The sequence below is a fragment of the Ixodes scapularis genome, unplaced genomic scaffold (assembly GCF_016920785.2).
Source record: "Ixodes scapularis isolate PalLabHiFi unplaced genomic scaffold, ASM1692078v2 PGA_scaffold5__190_contigs__length_132052651, whole genome shotgun sequence".
NCBI lineage: Eukaryota > Metazoa > Arthropoda > Arachnida > Ixodida > Ixodidae > Ixodes > Ixodes scapularis.
In genome coordinates, this window is record NW_024609880.1 from 63796852 (window position 1) to 63821084 (window position 24233).

The 24233-nt window shown below is 45.9% G+C and overlaps 1 protein-coding gene across 1 annotated transcript in view; it reads left to right on the forward strand.

Annotated features, from left to right (window-relative positions):
* The window catches only part of LOC8035265 (5'-AMP-activated protein kinase subunit gamma-1), a 417493-nt gene that overhangs the window by 8845 nt on the left and 384415 nt on the right, over nt 1-24233 (forward strand). The window lies entirely within an intron of this gene.

Below are 24233 nucleotides of genomic sequence, written 5' to 3' on the forward strand. Positions count from 1 at the left end.
ACGTTTTGCGGCCAGTGATTCGCAACAGTGCCCACCATGACCGCGTGCCGCGCGGTGTGGCCTGTTCCCAGTATTGTGTGTATCCCATCACGGCTGTCGCCACACCGTATACCCTTGTTTAAAGGGGTAATGCGGCGATTTCAGTGTTGAAAGAATTGGCAATTTGTATTTTTTTCATATTGTTTTTCCAAGCATAAGTGACCAAAAACTCGTCACCTTGCCCCGAAAGACTGCTATTCCGGTGCTGCACTCGCCGTCACCCCCGTGGCAAACCGTCTTTTGTGTCGATCGCTCGCCGCGACCTTCGACGATGCTAATCCTTTATAAGTCGATAATCGCGGAGGAAGCGGCCGGGGGTCTCTGGAGAGAGTACCCAATGGGAAACTATGTGATCCCCCAGAATATGTCACTCGAAAGGCGATGTGGAGAGTTGAGAAGCAGTTTGACCTTCGATTTGTTTAATTTTTTTTTTTTTTTTTTTACATAAAAATTACCGTTTGCAATAAAATACGGCTTTCTGTTTTTCGTTTTATGGGTGACAGATTAATCTCCGCACTTAATTGGCCAAGGTCTGAAAATCGTTCACCGCTCCTTTAAGTCCGTTTACATCTTCCGAGACTGAAATTCCTTTGCGTATATGTGATCTGCGTTGGCGTACATCGCCGGTAATGTTAACGGTCGCACACAGTGTTCACCTCAAATCGTGTCAGATTGTTTTTATTTTTGAAGCAAGTCGTTAGTTCATCAGATATTTATTCAGGCAGGGATCCCAAAGCTTTTAAAGAAAACTGTGGAAGGCACCCTTTGGGGGTAATAACGGGTTAGTTAGGGACCAAAAATAATTTTGAAATTTCATCAAAATGACGTCAACTTATCCCGACCTGCCCATCTTTTATTTCTAGATCCACACTCGGGCGGTTGACAGGTCTCTGGGTCAGTGCGGAGATCGCGCATTTGTATGCGTGCAGTGAACGCGCCTGTTTCCTCTTTGTGGGCGTGATTCCTTGTCCGATGTTGTCACGTAGCTCGTCAGCGTGTCCTTCCCACCCGACGACGATGACATGTGTGTCGTTTCTCCAATTACCCTTTTTTTTTTTTTTTTCGCGCGTCGGTTTTTGTTTGGCGGACCCGTCCAGCTGCGAATGTCTTTCATTCCTCCCTTCCCTCTTCGGCCCACATGTCGCCCTGAACCGTTACCGCCGCTGCGTATCTCGTGACCGCTACTTGTGAACGTGGCGCCCAAGCCCGGCGGCGGATAGCCGTGGCGTGCAACTGGCACGCAGGGACCAGCAGCGTGCCTAGATTTCTGAGTTTGTGTGGGCCGTGTTAGCAATACGAGCTTTCGAGGAGGAGACGGAAGCGTCGGTCGTCCGCAAGCGTCTCCGTTTCTCCTCCCGCTTTCTTCCTCGTCGCGCGAAAGCGCAGCACTTGCGCACTCACGACCCATCTACCCAGTCCGAGTACATTTCAAATGCTCTCCGCGGATCGAGTTGCTCCCTCTCTTATATCTAGGATCTCTAGCAGCGACTATGCGCCCCGTACGCCGCCGAGCCGACAGTGCGGTGGGAACTGCACGCTGACCGGACCAACATACGTACATACATACGTATATGCTTAGATTATGTCTGCACGATGTGCATGAGCTTCGCCCCTAAGTTGGCAGTGCGGTGGAAGTCTGTGCTTGTCGGACTGTCTGTCTGTCGCCAGTTGATCACGCCCATGCTCTGCCCATACCGTGCACGCGCATGGAGCGAGCGGGGTCAGGAGGCGATAGGTAGGCGTATACGATTGGTCCGTCGGACATGTATAGTATGCACCGCACTGTCAGCTGTGAGCGGAGCGGAGAAGCGGCGCCCGACCGACGCCACGGGCCTGACGAGGGACGGCTGTTGTTGATATTTTGCGCGCGTGGCGTCCATGGTCGCCCGCGGCGCCGCGCAATCACGCTGGGAGGCGTGTGGTGCACAAAGGTCCCGTAATTGGCCGAGCGACTCGTGTGTTGGCCGGCCGGAGGCTGCCTCTTGTGGGATACGACGGCGTGCACGAAGGCGGCCGAGCGCGTCGACTTTACGGTGGGGCTGTGTCGTTGCTATAAAACCGCTATCGTAAGTTACGGTTGGAGAGTATTCGTCACTTAGTTCCCCGATTTTCTCGTGGGCGTCGCCATTTTGGTGCTTGGTATACCTACCGAGCGGGCGCGGTAGACTACTTCCATAAATCCGTCACCGCGCGTATTGCATTTCGGCAACCCGTGGGCTAGGAGCGGTGCGCGTATGGATTTTGCTGCCCGCTGATTCCCAGAATGCATGACGTAGCACAAGTTAGCAAGTCTTGAGATTGAGATGTACTTCGTAACCTAATAAGTACCGTGTCGACAACGCGTGTAGACCTTTTTTTTTTTTTTTTCGTTTCGTTTTCAGACACGCGGGTTCCATATCGGGCATACATGGGTAAATCACTTTCAAAGTGTAATTTAATTAGAGTTACAATTACTTAGCTCAAAAATTAGTCTATTTACAATTAGAGCTACTACTACGTGAAAAGTAATTAATTGCAATTGCAAATTACTTTTAATAAGTAAGGCAATTACTTTACAATTACTTATTACTGAGAGCGACCCGACTTTGGGCCATGTAACTTTAAACGAGTTATATAGAATGCAACACATTTAGTCATTCCTTGCCCCAATACTTGGGGAGGCAGCATCGCTACATAAATGTCACGTATGGTACTTTCCTTTTATGAATTTTGTGAAATTTATGATATAACTCGAGAGTTTGGGCAATGAAGTACTACGTTCTTACGTTTTTAATAAGTAATAATCAATTAGTTCTTATGCTGGAAGACGCCACATCGGTACAGAATAAATTTGGTTGGCAGAGTTTTGTTAGCCAGGCAAATAAAAAGGCGACAATTATTCATATATGAATATTTTAATGGTGTTAATATAAAACTAAAATCCACACGCACTAATACGACCACATTCATATATAAATGTCATGTTATTGTAAATTATTTACATTGAGTTGAAATTATAATGGCTCGGAAATTTTTATGAGCCGAATCGGGGCTCCCGAATCATTGGTGACAATATTCACAGGTGCGAGGTCAGTCTCCAAAATGTTTATGCAAGTAATATCTGGAGCAAAACCACTAGGAAGTAAACTTGAAAATAATACAAAGATACAAATATGCAGCAGTATAAAAGATTGACAAAAAAAAAATCAAATTTCATAGACATTTAAAATTCCCAACCTCGGCGTAAAACTAACGCTCGAATTAAAAAAAAAAAAAATAATTTGGCATGTTTACTTTATTGTCTTCTGCTCGCACCGCAGGCGGCTCTACACAGCGCCATTGAGGTAGGCTCTAAAGAGGATTGTCTCTCAACCAGCGATGTAAGAAAAAAAAAAAAAAAAGAAGAAGAATGCGACGCTATTTTTGTTGCGCGTCCGTGTGCGTGTGTTTTTATGTGTTCGAGTGTATGACTGAGCGCTATAGGCCGCTTGTGCGTGCGCTGAGGCTTTTGAGAGGTTCCGTCGGCGCCGCAAAGTCTTGCAAAAGTAATTGTAATTGTTCCGGAAATTTTGCAGTTACTGACGCTAGAAAATTATTGAATTACAATTACAGTTCCTTTTAGCAGAATGTAATTAATTACAAATATAAATTACCAAAAAGTAATTAAATTACAGTAATTCAATTCCTGTAATTAAATTACTACCTGAGTTTGATATCTGGTACGAAGGGCGAAAAAAAAATAATAAGCCATTTCAACCTTGAATGTGCGAGAAAATATATGTATGGTGAGGCAAAACAAGAATGTGTGACAATCATGCATTTCTAGCTCGTGGACACCTTCCAGCGGCATGAAGAGATCAAAACGACGTTTTAACACATGCCAGAAGTGACGTGGTTTACGGGCCGTTGTCGCTTGAACGTGAAAACTATCGCTTACACGTGCAGACGGCCGTTTTAGGACGCGCTGGACACGGCCGGGGTATAGTTCGGTCCACACGACAGCTTACCCGCGTTCGTGTTGAATATTCACGAATTAATGTTACGACGGCAAGTACCTGCTTGGCGTTTATTGCCCGCCCTTCCGCGGACCGGAAGTGCGCCCGAAGCGCCACCACCGCGGCAGGACGTAAGGAGAGTCGAGTGTGTACGCGAACCCGATTTCCTCGCTAAATTTAGCGGGGAAGATGACGTCGCGTGGACCACGTCACGTGACCTCAATGTCTGCGAGGTGGCTCTGGGGGATGGTGGTTTGCACTCGACAGATTTTGTGCGGCCCGGTTTTGTCTGCGGCATCAAGTTCGTGTAATTTCAGAACAGTGTTTCAAAACGAATGTTTTGCGAGAATTCGTACATCCATGGGAAAACGTATTCAGTGCAACACAGGAATGGAACACTAAGGGCTTCGCTTAGTGTTTTAATTCTCGTTCAAATAAAGGCACTCAAAACTTCGTTTCTTTTTTCTTTTTCTTTTGTAGACGTTTTAACGCAAAAAAACGAAAACAAACAAACAAACAAATGGCGTCATTGCTTGTCCCTTTTTATGTACGGCCGGCGTGCAGCAGTCTTTTTCCCTGGCCATTATTCTGTCAATTTCTTCTCCCTCTTGCATGTGTACCCGGTCGCTTACAATAACTAGCACGTATATATATATTTTTTTACTGCACTGCTTTACTGCTATTGCATTCTCGATATGATATAATTATAAATTATAATTTTATAAAATTTGAAATCTTCGCGTAGAAGTTGGGCTACGCTGTCCACGAAACGAACTTGGTCGAATTCACCGTAGTCGAATTTCGCTAAAAGGTCGTCGTCGAAACTCAGTTCGACAAAAAATTCGCTACTCGATTTCCGCTCCGCAATTTATCACGTGCCGTATTTCGCGCTGCAACGCGCATTGAGTAAAAATAATAATTTATAACGGGCTTCCCTGCGAACAAACGGGGAGACCCTCGCTAGCAGATGGCGTGGGTCTCACGATCCTCTTTCTAGAGGGCCTGGATTGAAAAGAGAAGGAGCAACTCAAATCGCGGAGAGTGTTTGCAATGTAACGTATCCCGCGCAAATTGGTTGCCCGTGCGCATGCGCGTGTTGCCGCATGTTGATGGGGGTTTAGCGTGCGGACAGGTTGAGCGAAGCTTGTAGTCGGTCAACGCGCGTTTTGCCTCCTCGATGGCAACTTGTGTACAGCAAACACGGCCCATACATAAGCCATGTGGCTTCGATCGAGCAGTTGGGATCACTCTCAAATCTAGGCACACTGTACCTCTTTCAGTTCACGAGGCCCGAGAGGCGAATCTGCGTGTTGACATTTGCCGTATTTGCCGTTCTCGTACGGGTTCCCTAAATAAATACGGGGCTAAGTGCTTTTTTTTGTTTTCTCCAGTAGTCGGGTGCAAACAGATTATTGTTTTGTGCAGTTGGTGCCTATATCGTTGAAAGCGCGCACTTGAACTCCTTAAAAAACACACACACACAAAAAAAAAAGCTTTTTTTTTAGATAAACGGAGGACTGCAAAACGTGACTGGAGTCGTCTGTACAGTTCAGCAGCAGAGTGCACAGATAGAAAGTTCACTGCACGGAACTATTAATAGACATGAAACTGACGTACAGTATTGAACAAAATCTAACGCACTTCAACTTGCGTCTCTGACGTCACACCGTTGCGGTGGCGCTGTTGGCGCGACGCATGCCTGGAGTGCCTAGATTGTAGAGAGGGTCCATCGCAGACCACGGGGATAGTTTGCAATTCAATGGCGAACACCTCCCTCGGAGATTGGTCGCAAGTGCGCATCCGCGGCGTTGTCGCTTGACGCAGAGGAAAGCAGGCGGAAAGGCGGAGGCGTTCGCGGACGACCAACGCTTTCGGCCCCTCCTCGCAAGTAATTTTCGTACTAACTTTCCGTCTCTTTTCCTCTCTCTCTCTTTCTTTCTCTTTCTTTCTTTTGTTTGTACGATAACTCTCGCCTCGCATCACAGGTGCACTTTTCGAAGCCATCCGTTCGCGCGAATACCGTCAACATTGTTTTTTTTTAAGAGCAGAATTTTTGTAAGTAGGCCGTGGAGGAGGGAGGGAGGGAGGGGAGGGGGATTTGCCGGTGTTTATTTAAAAGAAAAATCGGTGGGTGTTTGTCGGTGTTTATTTATTTTTTAATATATCAATGTATTTCTGTGATTTTTGTTTCGGACGAACGCAAAAAGCATCGTTTATATCGGTGCAAAAATGTCACGAGAAACTAAGAGTTCGAATCTAAGAGTTGAGGATTTGGCCAAAAAGGTTCTGGGTGGAAATATATTTGTTCAGAAAGCAGCGTTTTTAAGATTCAACCTATTTCGTATTAAAAAAAAAGCAGCGGACGTTTTTTTGGCGTTTACTGTTTTAACCGATTTTGTATTTTGTTTCCGAGGAATGTTCATCGGTGTTTTTCGGTTAAAACCATAAAGTCTACCGCCTAGTTACAGGGACTTGGGCAGAACGAAGAAGTATTTTGAAAGTGCTAGAGAACCTTCGTTTAAATTCGCCATGATAAACTTCCACTAGCTCGCCTACGCACTGACTGTATTTTAGTTACAGGGCTGACGAGGCGAGTGAAAGAGCGTTACAGAAAAACCGTCCCACGGATTACCATGGCAGCCTAAGTGATCCCGAGCTAAGGAGAGCTCGTTGAAGTATGCGAAGCGCACGTTCGTTTGCTTCTCGCGCAGGGGTTGCGGTGACGTCACAATGTCGAGCTCTGATTGGCTCTGATTGGAGGTCTACCCACTATCCTTCCAGGCCGAGCCAATCAGAGCTCGGGATTCTGACGTCACCGCGATCCCTGCGCCGGAAGCAGACGAACTTGCGCTTCGCATACTCGTATGCACCACCTCGAGAACCGCAGTAATAAAAGTCCGGTTCCTCGCGGAACGTTACTCGTTTTCCCCTTCATGTGTCGAATTAATATTTTTATTTTTAAGAAACACGTACATGGCAATTTAGCATAATGCAAATGCTTTGGGTGTGGGTGTGCGTTTAGATTAGCTTTATAACAATAATAATAATAAATCTTTATTTTGTTTCATCACTGAAACGGGGGACCAAAACAAAAAGCTGCGGCAGCAGCTTGACGGAGGTCCTGGCCCCCTTTACAGCAGGCGGTTCCTAAGCAATTTCAAAAACAAACAAAAGAGCTACATTGAGAGAAAGAACGCTATTTTAAATGTACAGACCATAGATCGAACAAAAACGAAAGAAAAAATAAAATTAATACATTCATTGAGGTATACAATGGTACGGTGATTCGTATGCCTCAGCCGTACTTAAGAAAACAACCTTAAAATAGTGCTCGTACCTCTGCCAGCGTCATTGCATGAATATCAACACCTTTTAAAAAATAATTCATTTAATAAAGTAGTTAATTGGTAATTTAGCGTGTGGTTATAATATAATGTATGTGATGGCGAAACAAACCATTTTTCTTTAGGGCGGAGTTGATATGAGGAAGTGAAAAGGACTAGGTTACATAATTCATCAAAAACTTTATTTTTAAACTGCGTAGACTTCTTGTACGCCACAAGAAGCCGGGACCTGTAAATATTTGAAATTGGTTTTATATTAAACAATGAGAACAAGTGTTCAGTATGATCATAGTATGCAACATTGGCAATAGCACGCACAGCTTTCTTTTGCAAAATATGTAGTTTATTTATATTTGTTTTTGTGGTATTTCCCCAAACTAGATGACAATAATTAAGTTGGGAATATACCAAAGCATTGTCAAGTTGGAGCTTAACACAACGAGGTAGCAATGACTTAAACTTGGTTAGCAACCCCACTGTTTTTGACAATTTAGACGAAAGATTATCAACATGTTTATTCCAAGACATACTATTTGTAAACCAAACACCCAAAGTCTTAATAGTGTCGACAAATTCAATTTATTCATTGTTCAAAATCAGTGGGTTTGGGATTATAACTGTAGCATGTTGACTTTTAAATAAAATGGCTTTGGTTTTTTTTCGAATTTAACTTGAGGTGATTACTTTTTGTCCATTTTTCTACACGATTAAGAACGGTATTACATTTATAGTTACTAGAGTACGGATATCTTTATCGGAAAAGAAGATGCTAGTGTCATCAGCATATATAATGAACTCAACTTTAAGATCACGATTTACATTCACAATATCGTTAATATAAAGAATAAAAAGTAGGGGGCCTAAAATGCTGCCTTGGGGTACACCATTTGTTATTTTTGAAATATCAGATTTAAAGTTAAATATAGACACGAACTGGGTACGATTCTGTAAGTAAGATTGTAACAAACTTTATGTTATTTATCGAGCCGTACACGTTTCAAATGCTAAAAGCATGCATCGTTCCTTCCTTCAACAACCAAATTTCGCAAAGACTATTTTGCGCAGCGTATCAACAATGCTCAAAACTGTTTATTTTTTTATTATTATTTTTAATATGACAACGAGTGTACGCACCCAGCACAGCTCAGAACATGCTGCACTTTCTGCGTCTCCCGGCTTCATCCGATTAATACCCCTGTCAGGCGGCGTTCTAAAGCTCCTTTTCACTAAGCCCCGTTATAAAATCGGCCAGGCAGCTCGCGATGTTGAGTGCGCACGTGCCCTACGGCGTGCGCTGGTTCGCCAATTTTATAAAGGAGCTTGTTCCAAAGGCCTTTAAAATGCCCATCTGACAGGGGTATAAGATGCATTTAAGTTGGTATGAATTATTGAGCCAGCTGCTTACTCTGTCTCGCAGATCAAGCACAGCGCTAAAAAAAGAAAGTATTTTAAATTTAATAAAGCAACAAATAAATAAGTATTCCTTGAAATGGAATACGAAAACTGCAGTGAAGGCGTCAAGCACGACCCTTTTGGATGGGCGCTCTCGTTGTACGAGTCTGCATGCAGCGTAGTTGTTCGGTCCATCAGCGGTTTTCCCATCCGTTACTAGAGACTAATCGCAAAGCGGTCGCAAGTAACTTACTTTCATGAAAATATATGGCAAATTGGCAATTGTGTTGCATACGTGAACCGTTCTAGCAACACAAACGTTTAGCGATACTCTGAGTTTCACGTATGATAGTTTGTGTAGGATGAAGCGATACTACTGCTAATTGGGCTGATAAACCTGGCGATCTTCCAGAGCCTTCCATAATCCTCTCCCTCAGTGCGCACAGGTGGTCGAGCTCCTCCTCGCCTACCTCACTCCTCCTTGCCTACCGCTCTGGTCACGGGACCTCCTCCGTTAACCAATCAGCATCGAGCTTCGCGGCCACGCCTATTAGGCTTCACGAAGTGCTGAATAACTAGCCAAAGAACGTTTCACGTTTAAAAAAAAAAGAAAAAAAAAAGTTGCGAGTGTATCGTTAGTGTTATTGGAACGAATGATTAACTCGTTACAGTTGCTTTAAAAATAACGGCGTTAATTTGTAGTTATTTTCTATAACACAAAAGCCTAGAAAAAAAGAAGGAAACACCTCTCCCAAGTTTATTGCATGAAGTGCAAGTGCACGTACTAACTTCATGTTGTAACCAAGCAGCAGCAGCAGCTTTTCGAAGTAGGCGTCTGAAAGTTTCCCTCACTTGAAGGTGAACATATCCACTGCAAACACGTCACATCGTGGCAATATTCTAGTCGCGACTCGTGAGAAACTACGTATTCACAAATTGGCGCAACGCGAACATGACGGTCGGAATGTCGGAAGCACGTTATCTGAAAGCGCAAGGAATGGCTGGGTTCTACCGGTTCAGCGATATCTGAATCCTTAAAGGGGTCATGAAACGATATCGGGTTGGAATGTTTATGACCTTACCGAGGCGTATCTGGTCCAGAAGTTTCCTGGTCGCGGTCGAATTGCGAGGATTAAAGGGGACTATTTCTTTAACTCTTGCCTTCGCAAAGTGACGACATTCGTGCGCGGTTCGTGGGTTGGACACGAGAACTGCGTGAGCACTCGATTTCGGCTCGTAATGATCAATGCCTCGGCGGACACTCGAGTAGTGGCTCGTGTGCAACCACTGCGGTAATGATAATAGCCGAACTCTGACAATACCTGGAGCTCAGCACGCGTTTTTCTACTTTGCCAACCCCAGCGCGTGGCTATGATTAACGTTGGCGGCATAGGATAGGCACCAGGCCACGTGACCGCTTGTTCTGGCTCCGAGTTGAGGGGATGAACGATGCTCATATTTCTCGAATTTATTTGCCGACTGTTAATGCTTAGAAAGAAAAAGTATAAGGCAAATTTATTCGGTTATTAACGTTAGGCAGTGATTGTGAGTAGAAGTTAGCGAGAGTATAAACAAATCGTTTCATTGCCCCTTTATGAAACTGAAAAGTAACGACAAAAATAACTCGTTAGTTTTATCGTTGCTTCAGAAAAGAGGTATCGAACTGCAGTTACATGTTTCATTTCGAAAAAAAAAGTAACGCGCTAGTTTCTCCTTGCGCTTGATCGCGCCTCGGCTGGAAGAGCGCTCGTGCGGCGGGAGCGTCAGTTGATGCACCCGCTCGCGCTTGTAGCCTTTGGGGTTAGTCCATGACATTCATGTTAAAGGAGCTGTGCAACGATATTCAATTGGAATGTTTTTCTCTCTACACTAGCTTACTGGCACACCTCGGACTCAAGGATACTCACACGCAACACCATTGGCCAAGAAACTCCTTTGTTGTGGTGTAATTTCAAGGACAAAAGCGATCATTTTCATTCAATCTCTCCTTTGCAAAATTTGATGACGTAACTCGGGGATCGCAGTACACCCAAGTGACGATATTTGAATGCGGTTCACAGATTGGACCCGAGCGTTGCGTGGGCACTCGACTTGGGCTCGTGACAATTGCTAGCTCGAGAAGCATTCGGGTTGTGACCCGTGTCTAATCGCTGCAACGACGACAACAGCCGAGCCATAACAATGTCTGGAACTCAGCGCGTGTCCTGCGCTTTGCCAACCCCTGCGCGTGGCTATGATCAACACTGGCGGCATATAATCGGCTCCAGATCACGTGGCCGCTTGTTCTGGCTGCGAGTTGAGGGGGTGAACGCCGCTCGTTTTTCTTAAATTTTTTTCTGGGACTTCTATTGCGTGGGGTGAAAAACGAACGCGTGTTTCATAGGTCATTAACGTTAGGGATCCGATTTAAGCGGTATTTGTGCACAGTACAAAAATTGTTGCATCGCTCCTTTAAGGTGAGTGGAGGCGTAGCATCCTCTATACTGACAAAGCCTGGCAGATCGCCACGAGACGCGGCCGCCGAAATGGAAAAGGTAGAGCGGCAGACAACGGATGAGAGGAAAGCCACGTGACGGGCGCCCCGCTGCGGCGAGACGCCGAAACACACTTATGGTGGAATGTCCGCTCGTGCTTTTCGCGTTCCTCGCGCGCTACCGCTTCCTTTCTCGTCGGGTTTGAGAACCATGTTTCGGGTCTTTGCCGCTGCAAAAGCTGTGCGCTGACGTCCAGACTCCCCGAGAAATGCTCTGTGCTACCAGGTCCTCGCGCTCCAAATCTGCGACCGGGCACTCTATGGCTCCGTCGTCGAACTGCCAGGCTTTTTAAGTATAGAGAGTGCCAGGCTTTGTGAGTATAGAGTCGTCGAACTCCTAGGGTTTGTGAGTTGTGAGTTCTGCCCGCATAGCAGAAGGCATTGTGGAAGCTGACCGCGTGCACTCTTTACTCAAACTTACCTGAGTAAAGAGAGAGAGAGAAAAAAAAATGGAGAACTTGATTTAGCTATTTACGGCGTCCGTCTGTTAGCAAAAGGCGTATATATAGTTGGAGCAAGAGCTGACAGATGGAGGCAGGTACGAGTGAGGGCGCAGACTGATGTCCGATAGCAGACGATACTTTTGAGCCAAATGCGGCGCCGGCTTTTTCGGTGTAGTGCATGATTTTGTTATTTTGACTAACGAAACACCGAATAGACATACAATTAATAACGAATTTATTTGTCGGGCTATTTCAGCCGCATACCAACACGCGCGAAGAAAAGCATCTGCGCACGCGCAGTTTTGACAGGAGCGCCACCGTAGTGGTGTGACGTCATTGCCGCGCGCTGGTGTATGTGTTTACTGCTACGCCCTCTCGGCTGTCGTGTTGCCCGAGCAGACGTCTTTGGTTAGCAGCGAATGCACGTTCTTAATTACTTTTTTTACTATCTACTCCGGTAACTTCATTCTTTGAAAAGTTGGTACACGAAATGCACCATCTTGGGCCGGCTCTGCACAAAATTCTAGCTCTGTACGTTATTTAGGCGGTCCCTTGAAAGGGCCAACGATTCATTTGACTCGCGCTGTATTCGAATCGTATACAAATTGCGTCTTCCTGTTTTTTCCGCGTCCTTTTCTTCGCCGGTTCAAAGCGGTCTGTCCTCCACCCCGGAAAACGCCGTGTATAGATATTTTCTGGGTAGAAAAAACAAGTCGGCGCGCGTAACGCATCGTTCATTTGTCCGGGGGCTATAGTTCGCGATGCATGTGGTGGCGGGAGCGGCTCGTTGTGGGAAATCGGTTGTTGGTTGCGGGACGTGGCGCTTGGTGAGAGGGCGCGATAGGGAAGGGGAAAAGCGGCAATCCGCGCATGTAGTGTGCCCAGATGCGAGGGTGTTTCCAACTGCGCGATCGAAGTCACGTGACTACTGCTCTTTAAGACAAAGCATTAAAAGCAATTGTGTTTTTGAAGATCGACAAGCACTTATCATCTATTTTCGTGAAATAGGTCTCTCTTACTTTGAAATATTGTCTTGGATACAAGGGGAAATAGATGCGTGCATATTTTTACAGCTTAGCTGTTAAGGGCTAGTTTCCCCAGGATCGTGTCTGTCCTCAGATGACCTGATGACTCAGAACTCTGGACAGCTACCGCCTTCTACGAGCGACGGTGGAAACCAGACAACCGGATTGCCGGCTGTCTCGTTGCCGCCGTCGCTCATAGATGGCGGCAACCTTTCGAGCCTTTCCCTCTGACTTGCCGACTTGCGGCCGGCCATTACTTCATTCCCACTACAGTACAGCTTCGCTGGTCTTCCTTCTTCACCAGAGTGGAAAGGCTGAGAGTTTTTTTAACCACTGTTAAATAGTGGTTAAAATATCCTTATAGAAGTGAAGCAAGGAAGAATTGTCAAGCGAACACGCAGTGACAGGACAAGAAGACCAGTCATCGTCCGTATATCCTTAATTTTTCTCACGGCCCTAAGAAAACAGCGAACAGACTGAATGTTGATATCCTGTTTTCAGCTTCCAACAAACTTTTCAGCTTGTGCAAATACTTGACCAAGAAACAGAACGAACCTTTTGCCTTGCGTTGAGGAGGTTTTCAATTCATTCCCCCTTTCCTGTGGAAGACAATACGTGGGACAAACTGGGCGGTGTCTGAATGACCGCCTTGGTGAACACCACGACATCGTCAACGCCAACTCTGGCCACTTAGGATTTCTCTCTTGGGATTCTGGTTGTTCGGCGCATTTCAACAACAGCACCGTCTTAGGCAAAAGTGTCAACCAGTAACTACGGAAATTATCGACGCCGAGAGCATTATACGACCGGAGGACAAATGTGTTAGTACGCCGCCTATAATATTGTCACAAAAAGGGGTTGATTATTTAGCCGCAAGTCTGTCCAGGCGTTAGAAGGGAATTTTTCGCCTTTTTATTTTAGTTTTTCTTCTTTTTCTATTTGAAAATCGTCTTAAATTGAAGTAGAAGGAGAAGGAGAAGTTAACCACGCAATATAAAGTTGTCAACCAGCGCTAAGTAAAAGTTTATTTTGTGTGTGTGTGTGTGTGTGTGTGTGTGTGTGTGTGTGTGCGCGTGCGTGCGTGCGTGCGTGCGTGCGTGTGTGAGAAAAAGCTTGAGTGACAACAGGAGAGAGACACATAGGACACACAGCGCTTGTGTGTTTTATCTGTTTCTCTCCTCAGCGCTTGTGTGTTCTATGTGTTTCTCCTGTTCTTTGTGCGTTGTTTTTCATCATGTCGTCTCAATACTCGCTGGCCCAAATTGCTCAGAATGCACGCTAAAGCCTGATTCACGTGATGGAATTACGCTCGTTATTTTTAGTCGCGACGGCGCTCGGGCACGAAAGAAATGTTGATAATAGCAGCGATGCTTGACGTCGATATTTAAATTCGCAGGCAGAATCGGACCATCTCAATCAGGCATAACAAGTCGATGATGTCCACCGGTGGCAATGATTGACGTCTCCAATTTTATCTGTTGTACGTTGAGCCTACCTTTCCCCAAACAACCTTCAAATTTAACATATTTTGAGGCCTGCACTTCTTACCGCAATTACCGCGTCAGCGTGTGTGGTCTACGGGCCGTTGTCGATTGAACGAGCAGACGACAGTTTGAACGATCATGCGTTGGTTTGAACGTGAAGGCGCACTGAACGTTGTCCGCGGGTGGTCCGGACAACTTGAAGGTTTTCCCGCGTTCATGATCGGACAAAAGAAATAAATATGACAATCGCAAATCTCCGTGCATTCAACTCAAATTGGATCCCACACAAACAATCATCGTCCGTCGGCATTTTTTTTTAACGGCATTTATCTACGCTCTTGAACGAACCGCGCAGGCCTAAAACACGGGAAAACTACCTTGACGCCTTCCCGGCTCCCTTGGTGCGTTTTGTCGTGGCGTTTTGACGAGAAGGCAGGTTTTTAGTCTTGTTTCTTCCAAAACAACACAGCAATGCCCGCTCCGCATAGCGGCCTCCGTCCACACCCCCAGACCGGAAATGCGTCTGAAGCGCCAGCACTGCGGCGTGGCGAGACAGAGTTGAGGGTCGCCAGCAATATGGTCCCATCCAGAGCCACTAAATGAGCTACGCTCAGTGTATCGGCACTATGTTCCCGATGTTGGTGTGGGTGCCGCCATCTTGGTGCTTGTGCAGAGCAGATACAACTGCCGATCGTCATTATTCGAAAGTGCGACTTCCTCATCATTAGATTCGGTGTTAGGAAGCTGATGCAATATAGCTTTGCTCTGTCGCGAGCTGTCTAAACATTCGTGGAGGTCGAAAAAGCGTGTCCCGTGATTTCAGAGAAAGTTTGAGATAACTGGCAACCATGATTTTAAGCCACAAGATGGGTAAGTGTCGTTACTCTGAAGCTTAGCTTATCTATAGTGGCACTAGTCCGGAATGCATGGGTCATTTCCCTCTAGATCAGGGGTCTCCAAACTTTATTCGCTAAGCGGCCGGATCAGCGATTTGTGCCTTCTCGAGGGCCGGAAAATAAGTAAATAAGTACAAATGAGGAAAAACTGAATAAATAATTTTAAATAAGCAATTATTAAATACAGAATGGAAAGAAGTACAAAGTAAAAAAAAAAAAAGAATAATGTAAGATGGATAAATGCAACTAGTTAATTTTATAATCTAGTATTTATCTAAAAACCATGACGTTACCCAACACGGGGACCAAGAAAACTCCCCGGGAAGCGCATAGGAACTTTTGCATGTTCCAACAGAGCAGAAGGCTGATTAGAATGATAGAACTGATGCTGATTATATGTAATAGATACGACACAGGACACTAAGCACAATATACATGGGAACGCACAGGAATTTTAACATTTTAAGCTATGCAGGTATGAAACAGCGGACTAAGAGTGGCGATGCTGATGGGTCCAATTTCCAGTGAATCATATGACGAGAGGACACGCCTATAATAAAGAGTCGGAATGATCGCAGCCTGCCGCGGGCCGGGGTTTGGAGACCCCTGCTCTAGATTATTATGTAAAGTCTACGGCGCGGGAGGCGTCCGCCTTTAAACTGCAAACGTTCTGTGTAGTTCGAGTTGATTCCTCTCTGAAATCTAGGCTCTCTATGCGCATGGACTGTTGCGCATGCTGTTGCGCCTACTCGAGCGGCTCGCCTCCGACGCCGATTAAATCACGCCTCGTTGCGTATCGTTGATGAGGCATCCGATGAAGTTATGCTGCCATTGTGCCAGAGACGCTGGGGTTACACACGAAATGTGTTTCAGCAAAGCAAGAAAAAAAAAAACCCGGAAGTTTTGTAATTGAAAGGAGAAATATGGGGACGGGAAGTGTGCTGGATCTGCCATGGTATTGCAGAAGTACCATAAAAAGTACTGAGAGATGTACTAGGATCTCCCTTTATATTAAAAAGAGTGAAAGAGAGAGAGAGAGAGAGAGAGAAAAAAAAGAGAGGAAAAGAAAAAAAACGTAAATTTGTTCAATAAACATACGCGAACTAATATAGATAATAGTTCTTAGGTGCTCTGATAAACGTTCTCCTATGTTTATTGGACACATTCGTATAGATTGTGTTACACAGAAAGTTTAAATGTTCACCGAATGTGCATCGGGGTGGCCGGTTTTACATTATAAAATTTCAAGGCATAGTTCTCGTGCGGAAAACGAGACCAACAAACTTGCCAAAGTCAACAACGGACGTGTTCGCGCAGACGACCGAGTTAGCGATGAACGTAACTTGTGATGTCACCTCCCGGAAAGCGCGGTGAACAGATAACGCACCCTGTTATCTGCTTGCTGCAGCTACCTGGAGATGGCGCCACACGGTATCTGCAACTTTGTCGTCTGCGAACAGGAATCGCTGTTGACTTTGGCTAGTTTTTTTGTTTTGTTTTTCTTTTTGGGGGTTTCGGTTTTCACAGGAAGAGAATCACGCTCTTGAAGTTTACCGAGATAGAACCGACCACCTCGATGCCCATTCGGTGAAAGTTTGAGCTTTCCATGGGCAGGAGCCGATTTTTCCGGCTTGTTTTACAGCTTAAGATTGGCACCCTATATACCGCGGGGTCAAGAATAGTCTGGGTGAAGCATTTAAAGCGACCGCATAAATCGGCTTGATAACGTATTGCGCTGCGATTTACCACAGAGGCGCCTGAATGTGGTGGAAGCTTCGCATCATAATTTCAAAAACAAACTTGACTTGCGCAACAACCGACAGATGGCGGCGGCGCTAAAACCAGCTGGCAACCTTTTCGAATCATAAACGGTAGACGCTTTTTGCGGTGCTTGGTCAGGGCATTATTTTTTCTTTCTTTCCCCAAAGACGCATGAAATGGACAAAAAAATAAATAAAACTGATGGTTCGTCGAATAATTTCAGCTACCTCACAAAAAAAAAAGAAAAAAAAGAAAAACTAAAAAGAGTTTTAGTTGAAAGTGTAAAGGTCACTTAATACACCGGGCTGAGTCTCACTTGAAACTCAAAGGTTTTTTTTTTTACGAGTTCCTTTTGAACCGTCACAGGTTGGCCACCGAGTATTAATTAAATTCTAGCAGTTCAATTTCAATATAATTTTTGCCAAGTGTTTCAATATAATTTTTGCAATTGGGTTTTAATAGACTTTTTGCGACTGTGTTTCAACACAATTTTTTGTACGTGCGTGTAAAAAAAAATTAAGGTTTTGCATAACCTTAAAATGCAGGCCGTGGCTTAAAATGCATAACCTTAAAATGGATACCCGTGGCAGCTAAAAAAAAAGAAGAAAAAAAAACACGTTTGTTTTACTGACGTTTAACCCCTGGTTAGCTCAGTTGGTAAAGCGCTCCACTGGAAATGGAGAGGTCCTTGTTTCGATACCAGAACCAGGTGGATTTCCCGATCGCGCACCAGTCACCTAGCTGTGTGTGGAGATTTGTGTTTGTCCTTTGTCCCTCTTGATCCCCTTCTCCAGGGATTATTATCTTCACACTTCCGGCTCACGGATATTTCCTAATTTTTTACTCATCATTCTTTTATCATAAGAGTGAATGAAGTCTGGTAGTGCTATATCATGGCCATTTCCAGAAGATAGCGTGTGTGATCTGGATGAGTTTCGTACCGCACGCGTTCGTGTAATCACCATAGGCGTAGACTTTGGGGGGGGGGGGTGGGGGCATCGGGGCTCGTGCCCCCCCTGATAAGATCCGGGGGGGGGGGGGGCGGAGCCCCTCCCCCCCCCCTTTTTGGGCCTTGGCTATGATCCTTACCGAAACGCTGTTTACGTGTCATGTAACGAGCTTCTATAGTAGTGGCATGTAAACAAAATAATTCCCAGGTTGCCTTTATTGACAAAATACATGGGAAATGGAATCCCAGATTGCTTTCGTTAGCTTCAATCTCCAGATTTGGCGAAAAGGTAACGCGCAGCATCCGCCCCCCCGGAAAACTTCTCAGCCTGCCTCCCCCGGGAAAATGGAAAGTCTACGCCGCTGGTAATCACTACTGCTTGATGCACGTTAAAAACCCAGGTTAGCGGTTGTACTGCACTGGCTAAATTTCTTATGTACAGCTAAGAGACCGATCACCCGTTGAGGCGTACCACCATCTAGGCTGTATAAACATATTAAGCAAGCCACTTTTTTTTTTTTTTAGATAGCGTGTGTATTTGATTTTGCAAATACTGCAAAACCCGCCGTATAGTTCAGAACCACAGTGTTCTAGAGGGGGTTGTAGTGGCAAGAGCGGCGGCCGCTTTGTGAAGATTTTGCGCGTACACCATGGCGCTGCTGTTCTGTGCCCTAGGAGCGCGCCCCCGTCAGCCCCATCATCAGCACTGTTCGGCGCTTACTACTGTGGTTTGACTGGAGCTTTTCGCGGTGCGAAACAACTGCTGATGTTGTTCTGTATACTCTCTTTCACCTTATGATGTACCGCAGGAAAGGCTACGGGCGCGAGCTCCTTGCTCTGGGGCACATCTCGGTGGCACAAGCTCTCGTGAATTAAGACAACGCTATGAGCCTGCGCTTCTAGCCTTCGCTGCGGTACAACATAGGTGAAACGAAGTATTAGCGGCGAGATGTTTAGGTGGCGCCCTCCTATGTTCCCCCTTGTGACGTCATTACCTTGTGAACAACAAGTTCGATGGTGTTTGTAAATAGCATGGTGGAAGCCTGAAATCATTGCGCTCTTAAAGCAACACAGCCAACACCGTCGAAATTAAAGTTCTCTCGTTCCTCTTATTTCCGTCGATGGTATACCCTTTCCGACGTCATAGTCAGCTTTTGGGCCAATCGTGGAAGGCCGACCACAGCGACGCTTTCGGTCGCGCACGTCGCCAATAGTAAATTGTAGTTCTGCCTTTGGACTAATGCCTCTAGTGTGTGTGCTATCCTCTACTTGAAATATTTGCGTGTTTTGAGGGAGATTTTTTAATTATTATCGACTCCCCCCCCCCAGTACTGACGCATCGTTCGGCAACGCTATCACTTGGGCTGCAGGCTTAATAGCTGCGAAAGATGTTCTACGGTGCTACATTTTGGAGAAGCGTACCGCGTCACCCTCGTCGTCTTTTTCGCTCATCGCACACGTGCCATTAATTCTCCTAGGGCACAGAACTCCAGCGCCACTCGCGGTATCTACGTCGACCGTCTTCACGCGCTTCATTGTAAGCGGGCGCCGCTCTTGCCACTACACCCTCTAGAACACTGTATTCAGAACCATAAGTGGTTGGGGATATTTCCACACGTGCGCCACCACGTTTCAACTCGCGCGTGAAAGAGCGATTACACTTGTAAAGCTCGTGCCGGCAGCGCCTTCAACATTTCGAATCTGCATGATTTGTCGGCCACTTGAAGCGTCGTGGAAAACACTCGTTATCTTTGCATGCAGGATAGGGAAGGGCATCATGTGGGGTTAGAGACGAACGATCTGAACGAACCTTGGTCCGGATGATAACGAGGCATCAGCGTTCTCTTAACGGCACCCTAAAGCCCTCTCAAGCGAAATCTTGATCTTCTACTTAAGGGGCTGCTTTTCCTAGCATTGTAACGATACACTTTGGCCCCCGATTGTATCGTGATACTGGGAGTACAGCCAAAGATGTGTTTCGGTACAGAAATACAAATTATCTTTGAACGCTTGTACCGCGACAAAGAAATACAAATAGAAAGTGTGTTTCTTAAATACTATCGCGACTTGATCGTGATACTACCCGATCCTTGTTCAGAGATAGGGAGGAGGGAGTGTGCACTACCGCCAGACTTGTTAGATTACTTGAAATATGTAATCAATTACAAATACAAATTATTAATTCTTAAATATTACGGATTAGCGTGACTAATTAATTTCGTTAAAAAGTAGTTGATCACTTTACTTGCTACGTAACGAAGCAATAAAGTGATCAACTATACTTTTACTTTCACGTTACTTTGCTCGGATACTTCTCAAGAAATAAGAACAAAATATTCCTATGTTTCTATAAACGTGAGTTTTCGATATCCCACACTGCCACTTGATTGCTACCGTTCTAAATACTGAAGAATGAAAGAAATATAATTTATCTCATTACTCTATAGCAAGGTTAAAAATGCGGTAGAATCTCTGCCCCTAGTCCGCACACGTTGCCTTCCGTCATGCTTTGATTATGTGCTCGCGAGATTCCGAAATATTATCTGAGGTATGGAATGCGGAGCGCGCAGGTTTGGCCAGAGTTTTGGTTGCGCTGCGCTCGTGTACATCGAATCATTTCTGAATGCCAGACCCCCGTACCCATTGAAAGAGTTTCGTCTACACAGCGATGTTTCGTCGACCTTTCATCGGGAGGTGCCCGGGTTCGTTTCATCGACACATATCTTGCGACTTTTCGTCGACACTTCCTTTCGATGCGCATAGCTTCGGCCGCTGGCGCCCTTTGGGACCTTCAGGGTGTGAACCCAAAACAACTTAAACGAAGACACTTAAGACTGCTTACGTGTAGGAATGCGAAAGCATTCTTACACGCAGCGAATTCCTACAAACAGCGCGCCACGTCTTCCTTTTTTCCACTGCGCTCCGGCGGTGGCATCACGCTCCACCACTGCGCAGGCGCGGCGCCTCCGCCGGCTCCACGGCTTCTGTGACGATGCGTCTGCGTTGCTGTGCGTTTCTTTGTATTTTATTTCTGAGGTGCGTCCGCTTTGACCTTGAGTGCCCCGCCGGCTTCTGTGACGATGCATCTGCGTTGCTGTGCGTTTCTTTGTATTTTATTTCTGAGGCGCGTCCGCTTTTACCTTGAGTGCCCCGCCGGCTTCCGCGACGAAGCGTCTGCGTCGCTGTGCTTTTGGCCAATAGGACATTAGGTGCCGTTTCGCTCAGCCAATGGGAACTAAGGTGCCGTTTCTCGCTGCTACAGACGGAATTTAGGTGCCGTTTTTCGCTGCTACAGACAACGCCGGCTTCGCTCTAAGACAGGTAATGCTTTCGCATTAAAAAACAAATTTTATATAACTACAAGAAACATATAAAACGTCACAAACGGAAGACAGAAAGAATTGTAAATGCAAGTAACGAGTAATTTTAAAGTAATCCATTACGAAGATTGCGTAATTAAATTACGTTACAAATTACTGCCACTGGCAATTACGAACTTACCTGAAAGAGTGATTAATTACGAGCAATCCGTCACTCGTAACCGATTACAAGTCCCCCAAGTCTGATCATATACCTGATAAACTCGGAAGGCGTACAGCATGTGTTGAGAACGAGCGGGGCAGATGCTGCCTGTGTGTGTGTGTGTTTGTGGTGACATGTGACACCATGAGGTCACGTGATTTGACGCCGCGTTCGGGTGTCAGCTGACGTTACGGTGCCTCGTGATGCCAGTGTCACGTGACAGCTCCTGTCGTCCGTAGAAGACATGGGCGTACCAACCGGGGGGGCAAGGGGGGCACTTGCCCCCCCAGTTCTCAGAGTGGGGGGGCAAGGCATGCGTTTTGCCCCCCCTGAAACGGCCGCCACTGGGCAGAGCAGACACAGGCCGGCGGCGCCCAAGGAATACCAAGGGCACTGCCCCCCGACCCGCGCGGGCATATTTTTAACGCGCAGGCGATACAAACCCTAGCAACGGTGCTCACGCACGCCGGATTGGCTGGTTCGTAAAGCCTTGCTCCACGAACAAGGCTACACGGTAACCTTACGGAATCCATCCGCGAGACATGGGCCGGACGGGCCATCCAGACCAGGACGTAGTAGGCCCTTACACAAAATAAAGTTTTGCTTGCTTGCTTGGAGATAGGCGCTGCCGCCGTCAACATAGGCAGCGGATGCAATGCGAGTTTCCGAAGAGGTAGCGTAACTTAGTGGTGAGATGTCTGCCTCATACGTGTCAGACCCGGGTTCTATTTATGGTGTGGGCCGGCTTACTTCTTTTTATTTTTTTTCTCGAACATTTTGTTTTGTCGAGGCATTTGGCGATATTTACATTTCTTTTTTACCATTAACACTAAAAAAACGAATGTTGTTGACGAAACATCGCTAAACTAAATCGTATCGACTCTATTTACGGAAGTGCATGGGGGGCAGCGGGGCTTGGGTTGCCGACCGGACGCCGCAAAGCGGCGTGTACGGGGGGTGGGGGGGCTAGGTGGGTTAATAGATTTGTAATTAGCAGCCGCACACCGTCACCGCGAAGCGGCGTGAACGCAGGCGCGGGGGTGGGTTACCGCGCTTCGAGTGATACACGAGCAGCCCATCCGGCGTGAGCGTCGTTGTTAGGGGTTCTATCGCCTGCACCGTAAAAAGAACAGTGTGTGCACCTCCTGTAGTGGGCAAGAATTCCTACATTGGAGAGAAGCGGGGACAAGCCCTTTCTTCAAATGCGTCAAGTCTCCTTGAGCTTCGGAATACAAAGAAACGCCACTATTCGGAGCGAATCCCACAGTTACTCGACCTCTCTTGCGTCGTGTCTGTTCGCTCCCCGCGCCTCGTAGCAGTGTTGTTGCAGTGGGGGGGCTCGTTAAAATGTTGGGGTTTTTTGGACTATCTAAATCACTTTCTTCCTTCCCATCCCCCCCTTTTCTACTCCGCATGCTTCCCCCTCTGCAAATATCAGCTGACCTTCCGACCTCTGTTCTCTGTTGATAGGCAAAACAACCACTAAAATTAGAAAGTAATTTGTAATTTGAGTGGAAGTCACTCGGAAAAGGAGTTAAAGTAAACTACTGATTACTAGAATAGAAATGTAATTAAAAGTTACTAAACTACCCAGAAAAGTAGTTAAACTACAGTAACTTGAGTAAAGTAGTTGAACTACGTACAAGTCTGGCCTGGCAAGCGCTCTGCGTAAGCGTTTTCACTGATCTGCCTAGCCCCGCACACCATCACATGGGCCAAGAAAGGTGTAGTTTTACTGCAGAGGAGAAATCAGCAGGGTCCAAGATGGTGACAATGGAGGATGGGGGACTGTTCCAGTGGCTGATGGCTTGAGAAAGGAATGACCAATTGAAAGCGTTCGTAGAGCCAGAAGTGTGTTTGATGGTGCAGACGTTGTTGAGGCGAGAAGATGTTCGGTCGAGGGGTAATAACAAAGTGGTTTTGAGGTCGGGAATGTGGTAGTAGATTTTGTGAATAAGGCACAGCTGAGAGACTTTCCTGCGAAGCTGCAAAGAGGACATGGTTAGTTCAGTTTTTAGCGCCGAGACACTGAAAGAAAAGTCATAAGTGGATGAAATGAAGCGAGCAGCTCTGTTCTGAACTGCCTCTACAGCGTATTGATGAGGTACAGTCGATGGGTATTCCAGATGGTTGAAGCATATTCTATTTTTGGTCTGACGTACGTGTTAAAGGTTAGCTTAGGGACAAAGGGTGGAGCGATTTTTTAAGTTACGTCTGCTTAGTCCAAGAGTTCCAGATGAATCGGCGGTAATGACTTCAATGTGGTTATTCCAGGGAAGGTCAGATGTTAGTCTTACACCAAGGTATTTATACACAGTAGCGGTCTCAATCAGATCGGAGTCCAAGAAGTAATTAAATGACAGTGTTTTTTTTCTTGGTGAAGTGGATTAGTTTGCGTTTATACTTGTTTGGTGACATAATCCACTCTTTGCACCAATTGTTAATTTTATCTAGATCTTCCTGAAGCTGGTTATTATTTTGCACACAAGTTACTTTGTTATGGATGACGCAGTCGTCGGCGAAAAAGCGTTTTTTTGAAGAAATCCCAATGGGAATGTCATTAATAAATATTAAAAAGAGTAAGGGCCCAAGTACGAACCCCAGGGGAACACCAGGAGATACATTTATTAAGGAAGATTCATGATCATCATGGACGTGACCTGTACACGGGAAAAAAAGAAAGTCACGAATCCATGCAAACGGTTATTGGTCGAGGCAAAAAGATGATAGCTTAGAAAGAAGGCGTTGATGGAGGACACGGCCGAACGCTTTGGAAAAAAAAAAAAAAAAAAAAAAAAAAAACTGCGTCAGTTTGGACGTGACATTTAAGGTTAGTGTGCAAGTCATGGATGAAGTCGCAGAGTTGCGTTT